Here is a 20,213-nt window from a genome sequence, read left to right as displayed (position 1 = left end):
GCACGATCTTGCGTTGGTGCATACACACACACAGTCGCCCACATTTGTATTCCAACTTTCAACTTTACCCACACAACCTTAACCCAACTGATCCATACTGTCTTATGCTCTTCTTCCATCTTTTACTCACAACTATACATACTCCTTCCTTTGCCCTCTTATTCTCACCTACTCCTGCACATATACCCCATCCATACTCCCATTTTCTCACACTTTCTCCTCACAATTTTGTTTCAGTTATTCCACATACATCCACTTTCCCACCGTCAAGCACCTGGACAATCTGTATTTCATGTGCCATACCAAACGTTCTTTTATTAGTTTTTTTCCTCCTGGGAAAATTGGTATTACGGGCTTTAGACTTGCTTGTGCTTCTTCGTGAGGTGATAAATTAACTTTTTTTTTTTTTTTTTTACTTGGCTGGAATGCTAAACCAGGCTTTCTCACCTGCTTCTTATTTAAAAGGTTTCCCAGACTATAAAGATTTGATGTAAACGAAATTGACCCATTTGTGCCCAGTGTCCTAAATATAGGACGGAACAGGGCATTTTCAAAATATAATAAAGAAGGGAAACACGGGATAGCGAACTATGAGCTTCGAAACTTTGAGCCGGCAGGCGGAGGGCGGTATGCCTAGCAAAATCGTTTCCGCAAGAACTCTGGGAGATAATGGGTTAACGGAACAAAAACATTTCTAAACAGTGTAAGTATTTTTCTTACATAATGGTATAGGAGTAATATGCAGTGCTATATATGTTAATGTGTAATGAAAACAATAATATAAATGCGATGTTGAATAAAGTCTATTTTCCTTCGAATATCATGTCATGAAGCTTATCAGACACCCTGACGTATGTGTTGGTAACAATGCTTGGAAGATTAGGGAAGTGAGTTTCCTATAACAATTTTGTAGCTTTAGACACACATGTATATGGGGAGAAAACTAAGTAACTTTCCTCATCCAAAAAATGTACATCAACACGAAAAATATAAGGATGAACTTGCATAAACCACAGATTGATCTTGCTTTCTGGCTTGTTGGTCATAATTTGCTTTCACATACTTATGACCAATTCCATCTCCTAACTTGGATTAGCTTTTGCAGCATATTTTACAAATTTTCTCTTATCTGTTCTTCTTTCTGAAAAACAACTCTTTAAGTCATGAGAGAAAAATTGTGGTAACTTTTTTTAAAAGAACGGATAAACAAAGAAGAGTGCCGTCTTACGTCTGTTATTCCTAATGCAAAAAATATACCTTGAGTTACGAGAAAAAGATTAACAGCTTCATAATGAAGCTGGCTCAAGGATTGTTACGGTGGAGGTTTGTTTAAGAAATAGATGTGGTGGTGGTGATGGCGTGCCACAGAGGTCGTAACATATCTCAACAATGCGGAGGCATTAGGTGGTACATCACCAAATATCAAGTTATTTTCTTGTATTTAATTATTCCATTTGCTTGCTTTTTACGACAAGAAAAAAAGGGGTACACAGAATTCCGATTAATGATGGATTATCGGAAGTTTCAAGCGAACGTAACCCTAGGGAGCTTTGATTTTTGAAGGTCTGCTTATCCGTAACTACACAGCTACTCGTAGTTAGAGTTATAATGTAAAACGAACATAAACTATGCAACCTAACCTCTCCAGTTAGTATTCACTGATTGACTGAACATGATTTTCTTCGTGCTTTTCGCTGCGTTGCCTTTAGTATATTTAGGCTACCGGCAGCTTTACATAGCACAGAGAAGAAATTGGTGGATGAAAGGTTGATTTTGGTGCATATTGCCAAACAGATACTATAACTATCTATCTATCTATCTATTGCCAGACGCCTCAATCCCGTTTGGGGTGGCCACAAACAAATCGCCTCCAAGTCGCCCTGTCCCCCGCCATCTCACTGCCCTGCTCCCAACTCACACCCCTCTCTCTCATATACCTCTCCACCCCATCCCTCCATCTCATCCTCGGCCTCCCCCTTCCTCTCCCCCCCTCCACCTCACTCACATACACTCTCTTCGTCAGTCTTTCACCCTCCATCCTCTCCACATGGCCAAACCACCTCGGTGTGTTCCTCACAACGCTTCCTATCACATCCACATCCACATCACAACGCTCCTTTATATCCTCATTCGTCAGCCTGTCTCTCCATGTGACTCCACAGGCTCCTCTTAAATAACTCATTTCCACTGCTCTCACTCTTGACTTGTATCCTTCCAACAACGTCCAAGCTTCACTTCCGTACGTTAGAGTTGGTATCACAATACTGTCATTTAGTAACTTTTTCACTTCCATGCTCACTTCCCTGTTTCTTATCACTGCTTTCAAAGAACCAGCAACCTTTCCTCCCTGCTGTACCCTTTCATGCATTTCACCCTCCAAACCTCCATCCTTACTCATCACACTACCCAAGTACTTAAACGTACTCACATTTTCCAATTCCTCACCATCCAACCTCGCTGTACATTCACTGACTTCACCTCTCTCAAAGAACATCACTTTACTTTTCCCTACATTCAGCTTTAGATTCCGTTTCTTACACACTCTCCCAAACTCATCCACCAAGCCTTGCAGCTCCCCTTCGTCTTCACTCAACAACACAGTATCATCTGCAAACAACAGTACAGGGAGTTTCCAAACACTATCCTCTCTCACCAGGGCCACACCAACATCCACTACCCTACCTTGTACCTCTTTTATTACCCCATCCATGTAAAGATTGAACAACCATGGAGACATGACACATCCCTGTTTCAACCCAACTTTCAAAGAGAAAAATTCACTTAGTTCACCATTCACACGCACTGCAGCCTTCGCACCATCGTACATACTCTTCACAGCATTCAACAACTTCCCATCTACTCCATATATACTTAATACCTTCCACAATCCTTGTCTCTCCACCCTGTCATATGCTTTCTCCAAATCCATGAAAGCCGCATACAACTTCTTTCTCTTCTCTAGAAACTTTTCCACTAAAGATCTAAGAATGAATATCTGATCTGCACAACCTCTTCCCTTCCTAAAGCCTCCCTGTTCTTCTCCAACTAATTTCTCTGTTCTTTCTCTAACTCTGTCAATAAGTATCCTACCATACACTTTTCCTATTATACTAATAAGACAAATGCCCCTATGATTACCACACACTTCTTTTTCCCCTTTTCCTTTGTACAAGGGAATAATCATACCTGACTTCCAATCCTCCGGGACTCTACCTTCCTCCCAGGCCAATCTGCACATCTTCCACATCCATTCTACTACTATCTCTCCCCCATGCTTCTGCATTTCACACACTCCATCAATTCCTGGGGCTTTCCCCGATTTAACTATCTTCATTGCTTGCACACTTATTTCCTTCTGATTTCTTCCTGTCTTCTCACCTCCCTCCTTCTCCCAGCCACTTATACTCGCATTACTTCCATCCTCTATGTTCAACAATTCCTTAAAGTGTTCTCTCCATCTGCTCACTTTTTCTCCCTTCTCCACTAGTAATCTACCATTTTTATCTTTCACTCCCCTGCTAACTTCACTTCCACCCTGTCTTACTCTTTTCACCTCTTTCCAGAACATTTTCTTACAGTCCGTCCACTTTACACTCAAATTCCTTCCAAATTCCTCATCCACTTTCTTCTTACTCTCTCTTACTAATCTTTTTACCTCTCTCTTTCTTTCTACATATAACTCTCTCTTCTGCCTCTCAACTTCTTCCACGCCCCTATTTCTCATCCATTCATTGTATGCTTTCTTCTTTTGTGCAACAGCCTGTCTCACCTCTTCAGTCCACCACGCTGTTCCTTGCACCCCCCTCCGTCTTCTCTTCCTTCCACACACCACATCACATGCTGCGCATATTTCTTCCGTAAAAATCCTACACACACCTTCCACATCTCCCATCTGCTCCAATTCATATTTGCCCAATCGTTCCTCCACTTCTCTCTTATACTCAGGCTTTTTCTCATCCTCTTGTAACCTTTCCTCTCTCTTTGCAACTACTCCATCCTCTCGTCTTTCCCTTCTTCTATTCCTCCATCTTACTTGAATTCTAATTCTGGCCACCACCAACTAGTGGTCAGAAAGTCTACTCCCCCAGCCTCTATGAGCTCTTGCATCCTTTACACATCTTTGCATCCTTTCATCCACACACACATAATCAATCATTGCCTTCCTTTCATTCAGTTCACCACCCACCCTTCTCATCACTCGCCATGTATACCTGTGGATCATTTTATGCCTGAAGAGGGTATTGGCTATCACCAACCCCCTCCCAGCACAAATGTCCACTAATGCAGTCCCATTCTCATCTATCTCAGCAGGCACATCCCACTCACCAACTACTCTATCCACCTTCACATTCCCAACTTTACCATTCATATCACCAATCAAAAACACTCTCTCATTCCTTCCAAACTTTTCCATGCACACTTCTACATTTGTCCAGAACTCTTCTCTCAATAATCTAGCACGATCTTGCGTTGGTGCATACACACACACAGTCGCCCACATTTGTATTCCAACTTTCAACTTTACCCACACAATCCTTAACCCAACTGATCCACACTGTCTTATGCTCTTCTTCCATCTTTTACTCACAACTATACATTCTCCTTCCTTTGCCCTCTCATTCTGACCTACTCCTGCACATATACCCCATCCATACTCCCATTTTCTCACACTTTCTCCTCTCCATTTTGTTTCAGTTATTCCACATACATCCACTTTCGCACCATCAAGCACCTGGACAATCTCTCTCTCTTTGACCTCATCATTCACTCCCCTTACATTCCACGTTCCGATAACCATGTCCTTTGTCCGGTCCTTGGTCGTTATCGTTTGGTCAGTCCTTGTCCAAGGCTTATTGTTTGTTTTTTTAGTTAGTTGCTTTCCGGGGAGGGGCACTAACCCTCAGCCAACCCTTTTAGTCGCCTTTTACGACAAGCAGGGATACTGGGGGAGTATTTTTGAATAACTACCCCTACCCCCAGGGGTAATACTATAACACTTGTACTAAAAATGGTACTGAAGAAGTCTGCTTTTATCCAGCCTCGTATTTGTCAGACACGACCATAACATCAATGGACAGCCGCCTAGCACTGGATGACATGTTGGCCATAGAGCGGTGTTCTTACTTTTCTGTCCTACTGCTGACATATGGCTCCCCATGGTCGATCTCCATGACGCAAGTAAGTAATCACAGCAATAATGTAAAAACAAATGAAGCTTCAACAGAAAAGTCTGATAGGGTCAAAAGTATTAGGTCATTTCTTACTTTACTGTACGATACAAGTATTCACATTTTCGGTTTTCTCTGTGCTGTTGAATGAACCAGATAAACTAAGGTCTGCTCAAAGTCAATCAAAATTGTGATACTTGTAGCTAATATGTTTAATGTATTGTTGTTTCAGTTGTGAAGAATAGGAAAGATTTATCATTATATGTTCTTTTTCAAGATCTAGCCCACTTACATGTTCCTTGGGGAGTCGGAGTATTTGAGGTGAAGACTATTGAACAAAACACCAGCATGACATACGAACAGCTCTCACAGTGTGTAGCCACAACTCTACAGGTATGTGGCCACAGGATGTAGATGAAATAGGGTGAAGAAACTGGTCTCTGGAGACAATAATTCAGAGTTCTTTGAAAATATTCGTGCATAGAAACACACGTCTTAATATTATCATTCTCGTAGACGTCTTTCTGTTCCTTTTTGACTGCTGTACCCGCCATGAAACACAGAAAGACGTCATCAGGCTGAAAGAACCAGACATAAAACAGATTGGTTAATTAAGTATTCCTATGAGTTGGCTCTGTGTATGGAAGTATACTTGGCCCACACCCAAGAGATACTTGTTTCAGTTACTGGACCACCTACGAGAACTTAGGGCGAGGACACACCGGTGACTTAAGTGAAAGCCAGGATTGTACAGATTATTCGATGGGTGTAAATCGTAGTCAGACGATTATTCATGTTGGCACAATTAGTTTCGTGATAATATTCTTGTTGGCATTAGGTTCCTGATATTTAAGTTGGCACAATAAGTTTGTGATATTATTCGTATTAGCACCGTTAGCTTCGTGATATTTTTTATATCAGCACCATTAGCTTTGTGATACAATTTATGTTAGCACTATTAGTTTCGTGATATTCATGTTGGCACCATTAGCTTGGTGATGCGTTGTGGTGCGTGACGATGGTGGTGGTGAGCGATCACCCAGCCTTCCTCGCCGCCTTCTCAGAGTCCTCCTTCAAGAGCCACCTCCCTGCTGGTCCAAAAAACAAAGCTGCTCGTATTCACTCGCATCCCTCTCCTCCAACTCCAGAACCTTCCCCACCTTGACAGGTCTCTCTCATGAACCAATTCTCTTGTTGCTGTTGTGGACGATACCTTGCCAGTCTTCAGGTAACGAGAATTATTATCCGTATACAGTTGCCAACATAAATACTGCTCCATTGTAAGTATCGAGACTACAAGCAATGAATTTTGAAACCCAGTGAAATGGTCGGAGTCTTTCAAGCTTTTCACATTATTGAACATCTTCATAAATAATTGACCTGATCCTATTGGTTGCAACCGTACAAGAACACAAAGTAAGTAGTCGATAATTCTGAGTTTTAATTAATGGACGGATTGCTTTTTCATCAAGAGAAGCAAAGTGTTCTCATGGCTGCCGTTCACCGACCCAGAATCTAGGCCGTTACAAGTGGCATCATGGACTATCGATCGACGTCTAACTTTCACTCATCCATCAGATCTTTTTCCCCAGAAGTTCTAACGGTAAACATTGCGTGTCGACAACGATCCTGTAAAATACTGCTGTAACACAGAGACACTGAGCTGCATACATGATAAATCTTGCATGATAACATGTCTTATTATAATTACTACATTCCCGCAAATTACCGACTCGCATACTACATAAGAGATGGTGCAAGATCTCATGATTCCTACAGGGGAAGAGACAATAAATAAATAAATATTGTGAAAGGATGAAATTACCAAAATGGGACTAATTAAACCTGGATTTTCGTATTTGGACCTAAATGACACAACCAACGTCAGCGACCTAAATGATCTGGGTGGACTGAAGTGTGCTTAAATATACAGTAACTACTTTTTAAAACTATAACTATGATCAGTTTTTCGTCCTTTTGCAGCTTATTTCACATATTTCGGTGGCAGAAAAAGACAATACTACAGCTCTACATCCATCCCACAACACCTCTTCATGACTAGTATCATATTCGAGTGTTGATCTATTGATATAACTCAGCATTCAAGATGGGTAGTGAAAGTTTTAGGACAAGTTAGAGTGAAAAAAGTAGAGACAGTGGCTTACATAATTGTATCTAAACAGCTGTCTCGAATCTAAATAAACTTAACTGAGCCTAAATCTTAATCATTCTGAACGATCTGAATCGCCTTAGGTTATGACAACATTATGCAACAACAAGGTCGATCACTGCGGTTGTTTCCTTTAACTGAAAAAAATTAGCACAACTGATACTGGAAAACAAAAGCTTATAATCTCCAGGTTCTGTTTTGTGTGTAATACATAAACATATAATCATACTATTATAATGAAGAATGCATTGCCAGAGCGAATATATTAATCCAAGTGACATTACTAGTCAACACTATACCGAACACCATTTCGCCGCAGTTCCCGCACCGGCCACACTTGCCAGTGACAGCGGAAGAGTTAGTGGCACAGGTGGCATTTACAGTGGATAACCCCACGGCACAAGAGGACAATCGACTCAACCTCGGGGGGTCAGCGGGGAACATTATGGAGATGCTGTCCACTATCTGAACTTCCCGTGAGTTATTAATGCACATTTGGGTTAATACGCTGTATGTTTGACTGGAAATATTTGGGTTTGATAAATAAACGCTGGTTTCTTGCACAGCTTGCCCTGAGTTAAAAACAAAATATGAATGTACCCTCTCGACTTATATTTTGCTGTGGAAAAGGTTACATTATCATCAAAGGTGCTTAAATCACGTCCCTTTGACAGATGCGCATAGGTTAAATCCCCTGACAGGACTTGAGGCTTACTGCAAAGCGATGGGACTTGGACAGGCATGATGGGACTCATTACACGTGAGGTCAGTTCTATAGTTCGTTTACCTCAGCTTGGCTCAGGTTTTCGTCCTTTTGCAGATAGCTCGATGGCAGAAAAAGACAATGTTACCCCTTCCCTCTTTTTCATAAGACTGCCCTATCACTAGCGTCCTTTTCTAGTGCTAATTTCTTATTGCAAAGTTTTCAGTATGGAATGGCAATTTTGGCCAAGTTAGAACTAGGGTATATATAGCATCTGTGAACCGATTACTCTTTATATAAGGACAGGTAGTAGCTCCTTTCTCACCAATATAATTTGAACATTTCTTTTTAACATTATTTTTTCTACGCCTTTTTTCTATTTGTCATCAAAACCAGTCTCTGTTGACCTGCAATTTATGTAATTTAATATTTTTTACAGTCAGCCTTATCATAGGCAGATACAATAGTATGATTATCTTCCTACTGCTTTCAACACTGTACAGTAGTTGTATTTTTCCGTACAAAAAATTTGATCCTCATGTTTCGCATACACATCTGCTCAAACATTTTTTTTTTTTTGTCAGTTTCCCTTTCAAATGTTTGGCTTGCTGACAATTTCTCATGAAATAATAAGTCAAGATCAATACAGTAAATATATTGAGTCAAGATAACGACTTGTGAGCCTTCTCACGAATTACTCATCATACTGTAACGTGGTAAAGGCCAAACTTTTATGGAATATATTCCGACATACATTATTCTACAGTTTTTCATTATCTTTTGCAAAGACACATTTCAGAAAGTGGAGTTTACTCCGGGACCAATTTTCATGGATATATCCAGAAACCAGTGGATAGACTACTCTCCATTTGTGTTTATGGGAAATTATCTATTTCTCGATGCCCGTGGTCGACCTGATGTGGACCCGTGGGGCTTCCTGGTGCCTCTTAAGGCCGTTTTCACAGTCAGTCCTAACCTGTCGGGACCGAACATAGGTTGGGCCCAAACGAAAAGCACCATCCGATTTCATAATCGTTCCGATTGGTTTTAGGGAGCTCCCCAACGTCGGGACGGCTGCTTGAATTCATCCGCAAGGGTTGGCAATCCTGGAGGGAAACAGTTGGCAGCTCTGGGCCTCCCAACAACAACAAACAGACGAACACAAGCACGTGTGACTTCTAGGAGTGCAGTTGTGCTGAAACTTAAAGGATAGCCTCTCCATCATTTTCTCTGGAAAAAGGCTCACCACTGACGTATGAACAGAAACTGTGCCTTGTTCAGTTAATCAAAGATAATAAATATATAATGAATAAGGAGACAGACAACGTTAGTCTGTCGAAGAAGAAAGCAGCGTGGGAACGAATCACGCAGAAGTTCAACACAGCTTTTCCCGTAACCAACCCCAAGAACACTCAGCAATTGAAGAGAGCTTGGGAATATGTAAGGAACAGGTAAGCTATATATCACAACATTATTCTTAATGGCTTGGTATGCACAAGATGGAAGGCTTTAGAAGTTAGGGTATTTTATTTCTTCTATTGCCGTATCTTTAGCGGGCAATCATACCATACCCAGTGGATTTGTGATTAAAGTTTATACGTGTATTTTGTGTGTGTGTAATTCACCGGGTCGGTCAGGATCACTTGATGGTCGTGATGGTCAGCTTTTACCCTCCCGGAAGGGAGCTGAGAGCTAATATAGTCCGATCTAAGGGCAAGGCTGTGACCTTCACACACGCACACACCCGTCCCCTTGCTCAAGGGGGACAGTAACCACCCACTTCGTCAGTGAAACTTTTCGCAACCTGAGCAAGGCGCGAACTCCCGTCCACCAGTTGGCAAGCGGGAACGTTACCACTGCACCAGCGAGCGGTGTGTGTGTGTGTGTGTGTGTGTGTGTGTGTGTGTGTGTGTGTGTGTGTGTGTGTGTGTGTGTGTGTGTGTAAATGAGGGTATAACTTTAGGAGTAACCAACGTTACCAATTTTCATTATATTACGTCCCTGAACTATCTAACTAAGACTTATCTTTTAAGCCTAGTTTGAGTTGGGGGAGCAAATTTTGTAGGGGTAGTCTTATAGTGGCTTAGGTTAGGCTATCGCTCAGCAGCGGATGAATGTCGCGCCATATTGGCTGGTGCAGGCGTGTACACTCGGGTCTATGTCAGGCCCTAGGTTAGGCCTAGGTTAGGTTAGGTTGAGTTAGTTTGGGTTAGTTTAATGCAAAATAGTGTGTTTTTAATTAATTTTGATCTTGATTTTGGGTGATAATCCCTCTTTTGGAAATCTTACTCAAAATTCCAAAAGGGGGATTTTCTCCCCAAAATGAAGGTCAAAACTAACTAAAACACAGTATTTTGCATTGGAAAACATAAAATAATAATAAAAGAAAACGTTGGTTACTTATAAAAATTTACCTAAATGAATATTACGGAATCTTGATCAACATACTGAAAGGTGAATTTCGTTTCCCAACTGGATCCTGGGTTAGGTTAGGCTGGGTTGGGTTGGGTTAAGTTAGGGTAGTCCCTTCCACCATTACTAATATTTCCGATCAGATTGTGAGTCATATTATGATTATTATTCATTTGCACAACAAATGAGGCCTCAAAACACTCAAATGAACTAAAAACTATCAGATGGAACAAAAAAAAAAAAAAAAAAAAAAAAAGGAAACGGCATTAAACGAAATATTTACCAAAGTCTGGGGTAGGCCAAGGCCTGTATTCTTTCCAGTCAGAAAACTTTGCTTTCATCAACATTTTTTAGTATTTTTAGTGTAAGATAAGCAACCGTCATTTTACTGTATTAGGTGAAATTGTTGGAGAGCATGTGGCTTTGAAAGATAGAGTCCTTTACTCATTTATTTGAGCATTCCATAATGAGTTCATTTTGATTAGTTTTTTTTTTTTTTTTTTTTTTTTAACAGGGTTTGGGGTGTTTTTGCTCATCATGAGAATGTAATCTAACCTATCCTAGAATCAGAACATTAGGGAACAAGGGAAACTATTTACAACAGTCAAGGTACATTAACTCCACATTTCCAACACCAGTGAAAATGAAAACCCACAAACACTCAAAGAAACGCTGTTTCAGCAGACCCTTGTATGAGCATTTGATGATTTTTTTTTATATTTCATTAACCTTTCACACCATACTGATTTTATCCCTGTTTCAGTACTGTACTCATTAGCAAGTCTTTTTGACCAAATATTTCTTCCTCTTAAGCTTCCTCTGTTATTTTCTTTGCTTAATCGTCATTGTTTTTTGTGGAATATATATATATATATATATATATATATATATATACAATGTTTTTATATATATATATATATATATATATATATTCAATATATATATATATATATATATATATATACCGGTATATCCTAAAAATATATATATATATATTTATATATATATATATATATATATATATATATATATATATATATATATATATATATACCGGTATATCCTAAAATATATACAGCTACCCAAGTCATATATATATATATATATATATATATATATATATATATATATATACCGGTATATCCTAAAATATATACAGCTACCCAAGTCATAAATCTACATAGGCATACCTGCACACTTTCCAAAAATAATATCTGCATATAATGCCACTGTGGAGAGAGCTTTACTTATTACTACCTTTATTTCACAGAACCAAGAAGGACCATGGTAAATTCGTAAGGCAGTTGAACAAAACTGGCGGCGGCCCCCCACCCTCCCCTCCAAAAAAGGATGAGTTAACTCTGCCGACGGAGTCTGTCATAGGTCCAGACTTACGTCCAGCAACCAATGTGCTTGACTCCGAGGACGTTGTCGCTGGACTTGACACCACTTTGAAGGATGATCCCTAGGGCATACCAGTATTACTTGTCTCAGATCAAGGTAAGGATAGACAACTGTTGTTGTTGAGTTTGGTAATTAGTGATTGTAATGAGCAGTTAGCGTACCCAAGGTACTGACCATATTAAATAAATAGCTACCGATAGCTAACCAGTAATTATGCTTTGGTGATAAGGATGGTAGCCTGCATGTGGTGACACAGTTCTGACTGAGCAGCTTTGATCATTAAATATATCGAAGTGAGTGGTTGTTTTTTCAGGATGATAAATAAATAAAGAGTATTTAATTGTCGGTCTGTAGTGCGATCCTTAAATGATATACTGTTAGTTAACCGTGGCGTCAAAAAATAATCAAAAGTTTTGCTTGAAATGATGGTTATTTTTTTCATGAAATTCATATCATAGTAGCAGGCTGCCCAAAGGCTAAGGCGGTTTCTGTGTATTGAAAACTTTTTTTTTTTTTTTTTTTTTGCGAAGAGGTGTGATACCAACTCTAACGTACGGAAGTGAAGCTTGGACGTTGTTGGAAGGACACAAGTCAAGAGTGAGAGCAGTGGAAATGAGTTATTTAAGAGGAGCCTGTGGAGTCACATGGAGAGACAGGCTGACGAATGAGGATATAAAGGAGCGTTGTGGTGTTGATGTGGATGTGATAGGAAGCGTTATGAGGAACACACTGAGGTGGTTTGGCCATGTGGAGAGGATGGAGGGTGAAAGACTGACGAAGAGAGTGTATGTGAGTGAGGTGGAGGGGGAAAGAGGGAGGGGGAGGCCGAGGATGAGATGGAGGGATGGGGTGGAGAGGTATATGAGAGAGGGGGGTGTGAGTTGGGAGCAGGGGAGTGAAATGGCGGGGGACAGGGCGACTTGGAGGCGATTTGTTTGTGGCCACCCCAAACGGGACTGAGGCGTCTGGCAATAGATAGATAGATAGATAGAATCAGTTTATTAGTGGGATCTATGGTTTGATCGGTAAATATGTTCCTGATGCTATTTTCAGTCATTAACTCATGGATCATCGGTTATTTTCATATGTTTGATATGAGGAGTAGACTGTAGCACCAGTCGAACAGGGCAGTACTCCCGAGGTTGATGGGAAGCTGGTGATAGGGAGAGCTGGAGCTCCCGTTTCACCAGCCCTCAGGACTTGATCCTGACCATCTCCCTTTTCTGAACATTTTCAGTGCATTCCTTTACACAGAGAGTAGGCCAGCATGCTCTCATAATACCTCTACCTTCAACTGTCTACACCACACTACATGCGCATAACATATCACACCTTCTATTCACATCTTTAGTAATGGCCGCTGCAATCTTACAATCAAATGAGGTGGTACCTCGGATTGCCACCACCGGCAGGGTAGAGCTGGAGGCACAGGGTCCTCCTAGTCGCCATCAAGCGACTGTGCCGGCAGCGACTGTTGCTATTTCCGGGAATGCTCGTCGGCGAAGAGGTGACGGTGCGGCCTTATTCTTTACCAACATCCGCGGCCTTACCACAAATTTAAACTCAGTTCATTTTTTCCTTCAGTCCATATCCCCTTTGGCCCTTTTCCTCACAGAACCACAAATCTCACCCTCTACCGATATATCTCCATTTTGTTTTCCCGGTTACCATCTCCTTACAAACTTTCGAAACAAGGGCGGCACCTGTTGTTATATCAAATCCCAATATGCAGTTGATACTATTTTAAACTTCACTTCATCCAGTTTTGATTACTATCTATCTATCTATTGCCAGACGCCTCAATCCCGTTTGGGGTGGCCACAAACAAATCGCCTCCAAGTCGCCCTGTCCCCCGCCATTTCACTGCCCTGCTCCCAACTCACACCCCCCTCTCTCATACACCTCTCCACCCCATCCCTCCATCTCATCCTCGGCCTCCCCCTCCCTCTTCCCCCCTTCACCTCACTCACATATACTCTCTTCGTCAGTCTTCCCCCCTCCATCCTCTCCACATGGCCAAACCACCTCAGTGTGTTCCTCATAACGCTTCCTATCACATCCACATCCACATCACAACGCTCCTTTATATCCTCATTCGTCAGCCTGTCTCTCCATGTGACTCCACAGGCTCCTCTTAAATAACTCATTTCCACTGCTCTCACTCTTGACTTGTGTCCTTCCAACAATGTCCAAGCTTCACTTCCGTACGTTAGAGTTGGTATCACAATACTGTCATGTAGTAACTTTTTCACTTCCATGCTCACTTCCCTGTTTCTTAGCACTGCTTTCAAGGAACCAGCAACCTTTCTTCCCTGCTGTACCCATTCAAGCACTTCACCCTCCAAACCTCCATCCTTACTCATCACACTACCCAAATACTTAAACGTACTCACATTTTCCAATTCCTCACCATCCAACCTCGCTGTACATTCACTAACTTCACCTCTCTCAAAGACCATCACTTTACTCTTCCCTACATTCACCTTTAGATTCCGTTTCTTACACACTCTCTCAAACTCATCCACCAAGCCTTGCAGCTCCCCTTCGTCTTCACTCAACAACACAGTATCATCTGGAAACAACAGTACAGGGAGTTTCCAAACACTGTCCTCTCTCACCAGGGCCACTCCAACATCCACTACCCTACCTTGTACCTCTTTTATTACCCCATCCATGTACAGATTGAACAACCATGGAGACATGACACATCCCTGTTTCAAACCAACTTTCAAAGAGAAAAATTCACTTAGTTCACCATCCACACGCACTGCAGCCTTCGCACCATCGTACATACTCTTCACAGCATTCAACAACTTCCCATCTACTCCATATATTCTTAACGCTTTCCACAATCCTTGCCAAAACATTACCAAATATATCTGTGTAGTTTATCGTTCCCCCAATGCTTCTTCGGAACCCAGTGTATTTGATTCCATATCCACTCAGTTGAGTAACCTTGCCCTTGCCCTTGGCAATGAAATTACCATTTTGGGTGTTGAATGGTTGTTGCATTCTGCCCGGACTGACGACGCTGGTCTAGAATGCGAGCTGTTTGCGGAATCGTTTAATCTCACCCAGTTGGTAAAGCAACCAACCAGAATACCTGATAATCCTGACCATAATGCCCATATCTTGGATTTATTCTTGACAAATAATCCATATCAGTACAGGATAGAGGTACTGTCACCACTTGGATCCTCTGACCACAATCTCATCAAAGCCTCATTAGTTAACCCTCCTACTCCTCCCCATTCCGAACCTGTCAGGGTGACCCGATAACACTTTGACAGGGCAGACTGGGATGGATTTAGAAATTATCTTGCTGATGTTCCATGGCAGTCTTTCTTCTCTAGTGATCCCAATTCTACCCAGTCCCACATTTGCGACTTAATACTAGCTGGTATGGATTTATTCATACCAAGTCAACAATTCACTAAAAGATCAAACTCTCCAAAATGGTTTGATGGCAATTGTGCCAGAGCAACAGCCCAAAAGTCATTAGCATATAACTCTTACTTAAAATCAAAAACATCTGAATCACTCTCCCAATTTAAAATTGCTAGAAATCATGCAAAAGCTGTATTAAATCTATCTAAATCAAACTTTCTTCAAAAGCAAGCATCAAAACTACTTAAAAACCCTAATGACAATAGAATATTCTGGTCAACTCTTAATTCTTTCAATAATAACTTTAACAAGTCATCTTCCATTTCCCCACTAAAATCTTCAGATGGCAATATTACAAATGACCCACGTGGGAAAGCAGATATCTTTGCTAGTACCTTTGCAAGAAACTCTACCATAGATGATACCAGCCAGAATGTCTCAGTACTGGAACTTGATTCTCCCGAAATTGCCCCACTTAAAATACAGACAAGATTCGTAAAATCCATCCTAGACAATTTACCTACCAACAAAGCTCCAGGCCCAGATGGAATTCCGCCAATTGTTTTGAAAAAGTGTTCCCCTGAACTTGCCTCTGTCCTAGCTAAATTACTCAGACTATGCATACGTACTTCTTTATTCCCAAATTCATGGAAAGAAGCCAATATCCACCCAGTTCCGAAGAAAGGAAATTCGTCTGACCCATCCAATTACAGACCAATAGCTGTCACATCTTCTCTTGGTAAGGTATTTGAAACTTTAATTAATAAGCATATTGTTAAACATCTTGAATCCAACAACTTAATTAGTGATAGACAATACGGTTTTCGCCACGAAAGATCCACCATTGACATACTCAATCTCTTAACTCATACCATCCATCAATCAATTGATCTTTTTGGAGAAACTCATGCAGTAGCTCTTGATATCTCTAAAGCTTTCGACAGAGTATGGCACCGTTCCCTGCTGTCCAAACTCCCTTGCTATGGACTAACGTCTTTTGTTCCTTTGATTTCTTCTTATCTTAGTGACAGGAAAATAAGAGTAAAAGTAGATGATGTGTATTCGAATTTCCACTCAATTAACACCGGCGTGCCGCAAGGATCAGTTCTGGCGCCAACCCTATTTCTGGTTCATATTAATGATCTCTTATCTGTCACTCACAATCCCATTCACTCATATGCAGATGACTCAACACTATATAGTTCATTCACACTCAGACATCCATTTACAAAGTCTAATATCTCTACCTCTCAACTCAGTACAGCGATCTCCATAAATCAAGATCTATCTACAATCAGTGAATGGGGACAAAACAAAATTGTCTCTTTTAATGCTAGTAAAACTAAATATATACAGTTTACTAATAGACAGATATTATATGATTCGTACATTGCCTTCAGTGCTACTAATATTCCCATCTCCAAAAATATTGAAATTCTTGGTGTCTCACTTAACAATGCCCTCAGCTGGACCTCTCATGTCAGATCACTTGCTAAAACCGCCTCAAAGAAACTTGGATTATTGTACAGAGTCCGTAACTTCTTCGCAGATGTGCAGTTAGCTATAATTTATAAGAGTCATGTACTTTCTCAGCTTGAATATTGCTCACCCTTGTGGAATGGTTGTGGAGAGGTTGCATTAAGACAACTAGACAAAATTCAGAATAAAGCTGTTAGAATCATTAACAACCCTGCCATTACATATAAACTACCTCCCCTGCAAGTGAGAAGGAATGTTGCCTCCCTTGCATTATTTTACAGATATTTTTTTTGGCAAATGCTCAGACGAAGTTGCGTCCATGGTGCCACCTCTCCATGCCTTCCCTCGTGCTACACGGGCATCTGGTAGCGCTCATGACTGGACTGTCACTCAACCATATTGCAAAACTTCTGCCTATCAGAATTCTTTCATTCCCCGAACTGCATCTCTCTGGAACTCACTTCCCCAGAGTTGTTTTCCTCCAAATTTCAACCTAGAACTGTTCAAGTCTAACTGTTACAGATATTTTATGAACAGAGGACACCAGTAGTCTGGTGTATGGATTGTTTTTTTTTCCCCATTTGTTTTTTCTTCCTCCGTTCTGTTATTTAAAAAAAAAATACAAAAAAAAATTCTTCAAGATATTTACACGTACCATACCTTTTTTTTTCGAATAACTAAAAACTCGTCTTTACAAATCCCATAAACATATACCGTAAAGTAGACAATTTTTGATAGCCTTATTCTTCTCAGACTGCAACGTCAAGTCCACTGCATGAACTGGGAAAACTGATGAAAACAAAACACGTCGCCTACAACAAGTTCATAGAATTAGAAAACAGCATGGAAACCGTCGTGTGCGCTGCCACTCACGTCATCTTTGACCTGGATCTTTACTATATCAACTTGATGCCCAAAAGCTTTTCTCTCACAGGTTGTAATATGATTGCTAAAGATACTGAAATTATGTATGTTTAATATATTTTAAGTTATCTGTATTTTAGAATGTATCAGTGAATCATAGCAGTACCAAGCCAACAACATTAATATTTAATTGTTTTCATTCTAAAATAACACACACACACACACACACACACACACACACAATCTGTTGTTGAACAGGTTACATCACGGTAATCATGTAATATAAACCTGACTTCTACTAAGACTTTTCTCTGCTGAGGAAAAAAGTGAGGATATTTAAGTTGACAGATTTGTGCCTTTGAATATACAAGGATCTTGAGATAAATACTTACTATGCATTGAATATTTGACAAGGTTGAGCTATGAGAATTCCCCTTCTCTTCCCAGTCGTCTGTCATCAGCTGAAATAAATTAAATGTTATCAGGAATACCACAACCTACAACCTGGTTAATTGCCACGTTGAGTACACCGCTTCCCGTCCGATCAGCGAAGTTAAGCAACGTTGGGTCTGGTTAGTACTTGGATGGGTGACCGCCTGGGAACACCAGATGCTGTTGGCATCCCTACGTGTCAAGTGGGGTTGGTGGAGGATTAGTGCCCCTCCCTGTAAAACAATTAACTCTAAGCCCTTGGCCACCCCGTTTGGGATACATGGCTTCTGGCAATGGATGGATGGGACGTCCCGAGCTATTTCGCACCTCTGACACCCCGCACTCCCAAGGTATTTTCGAAAAAAAATTTTTTGGCTAAAACCTCCACTTTTGGTGAGAAACATCGAAAATTCATAGAGAAATTGCTCACCTGAGGTTTAAAATACTCGCTCCAGGTACCAGTACCTCCTTACCTGACTGGGTTTTCTTACAGGCTGGCACCAAAGAAAACGAGTTCTATGGGAGGGTAACTATTTCACAACACTCATAAACGGTATTTATTTATTTACTTGGTACGAATTTATATGTAGTACGAGAGTATATTGGTTTTCAAACAGTAATATAAGCATTATAAGCATTGTTTCACTTACTAACTCATCACCATACCTAACCTTCTTTTGCCACATTACCTGGTCATTATTTCTGATTGTTTCTTCCTCCAATGCTATGTAAACTTTGTCCTCCACATTGTCATCGATTGGGGAATCACTCTGGTCCTGAATGTCTTTACTTGCCAGGTCACTGGTAACAGGTGAATTGCTGAGACAATGGCATGAGGGGGGGAGGAGGGAGGTTATTTGGTGTAAGGCATTGTGCCTGCTTGGCATCTTGTAGAGGAATAGAGGAAGGTGTCCCGTGTATACAAAAGAAAAATCAAGCGCGAAAATTGAAAATTGTGCAAATTAGGGACCTTGCAATTGCACGATGTACCAGTACGTCGTCGGGACTGGCAAATGCAAAATGTTGCAACGTACCCATACGTCGACGGGACAGGGCTGGTTAAAGGACCTTATTGAGAGAGAAAATAAAAGCTGTTATCTCTAAATGCGGCTTTAATTAAAATATATGAGTAGTGGTGCAGCAGTCGAGATGTTACGACTCCTCTTGTTACAATTTCCACTTTTATTTAATAATGTCAGGTTACAAAGAAGGATACTGACACTGACGGATATAACAGAAATGAGGATTTCAGGGACAAACGACTGTTCACAAGAGGCAAGGTGGTAATTAATTAAAAACGACTGTTAGGCAAATGTAAAACGCTTCCTGGCATTCCAAATAAGAAGCATCTTGTAAGTCCATAAAATGAACACTTCATTAGTTTCCTAATATATCTACACTTATATATAAATAATATCTAGTAATTCTTTTTGCATGTCATTGTGAATTTTACCTTTCACGGAGCGTCTATGCAACCACCCCCCTGGCCATGGTGACTCAGAAGAACAGCCTCTTTTTACCAAGGATAAATAAGTTGCAAGTGCCCCAGTTCAGTAAAATAAACAATATTGTAGTACAGGTAAAATATTGTTGCAGTATAATTCTTATTAAAAATCCAAATATAAACGTAACAAATAAATATGAACTGATCCTTTTCACAGGAGGGCTTTGGGTATATATATATATATATATATATGATCAGTTTACATACACACACACATACATACCCTGGGATGTCTTGGACTAACAGACGAGAGCTCAGCATTTCATCTTTCATTTTTCTTATCGAATTATTCCTCACATACAGACATATAAGCGTCTCTTTTTGTGGTTAGATCCAACACGTTGGTGGAATCAGGGTTGTATGATAAATGGATGAAGTACTCAGAACTGAGCTCCAGCATGTGCAAGAACCCACCCAGGATCATCACCTTCACCACCATTATCTCACTCACCAGTCTCTGGGTAAGCCATGGTAGTAACTTCATTACTGAAAATAGGGTATATTTACCTCACTGAACACTGTCCCCCTCAATCTATATAGCATTTTATCATTACAGCCAGACGATTTTATTTGGTTCAAGAGAGATTTTTTTTTCATCTGGGAGGCACAAAATTGCCTTCATTAAGGTTTTTACTACAAAAGTAAGGTTAAAAAAATAAATAACAAGGTATTTCACTGGAGTAAAGTGGT

General features: G+C 40.5%; 1 long non-coding RNA gene and 1 pseudogene across 1 annotated transcript in view; both read left to right on the top strand.

The window, feature by feature from the left end:
* Positions 1–20,213, top strand: part of LOC145390966 (uncharacterized) — a 334,744-nt gene that overhangs the window by 135,061 nt on the left and 179,470 nt on the right. The window lies entirely within an intron of this gene.
* Positions 18,095–18,208, top strand: LOC145391107 (5S ribosomal RNA; annotated as a pseudogene).

The sequence above is a fragment of the Coenobita brevimanus genome, chromosome 16 (assembly GCF_032717465.1).
Source record: "Coenobita brevimanus isolate Jiangsu-jjx chromosome 16, ASM3271746v2, whole genome shotgun sequence".
Lineage (NCBI taxonomy): Eukaryota > Metazoa > Arthropoda > Malacostraca > Decapoda > Coenobitidae > Coenobita > Coenobita brevimanus.
The sequence above is the reverse complement of the archived record's forward strand: the minus strand, read 5'-3'. Positions and strand labels throughout refer to the sequence as shown.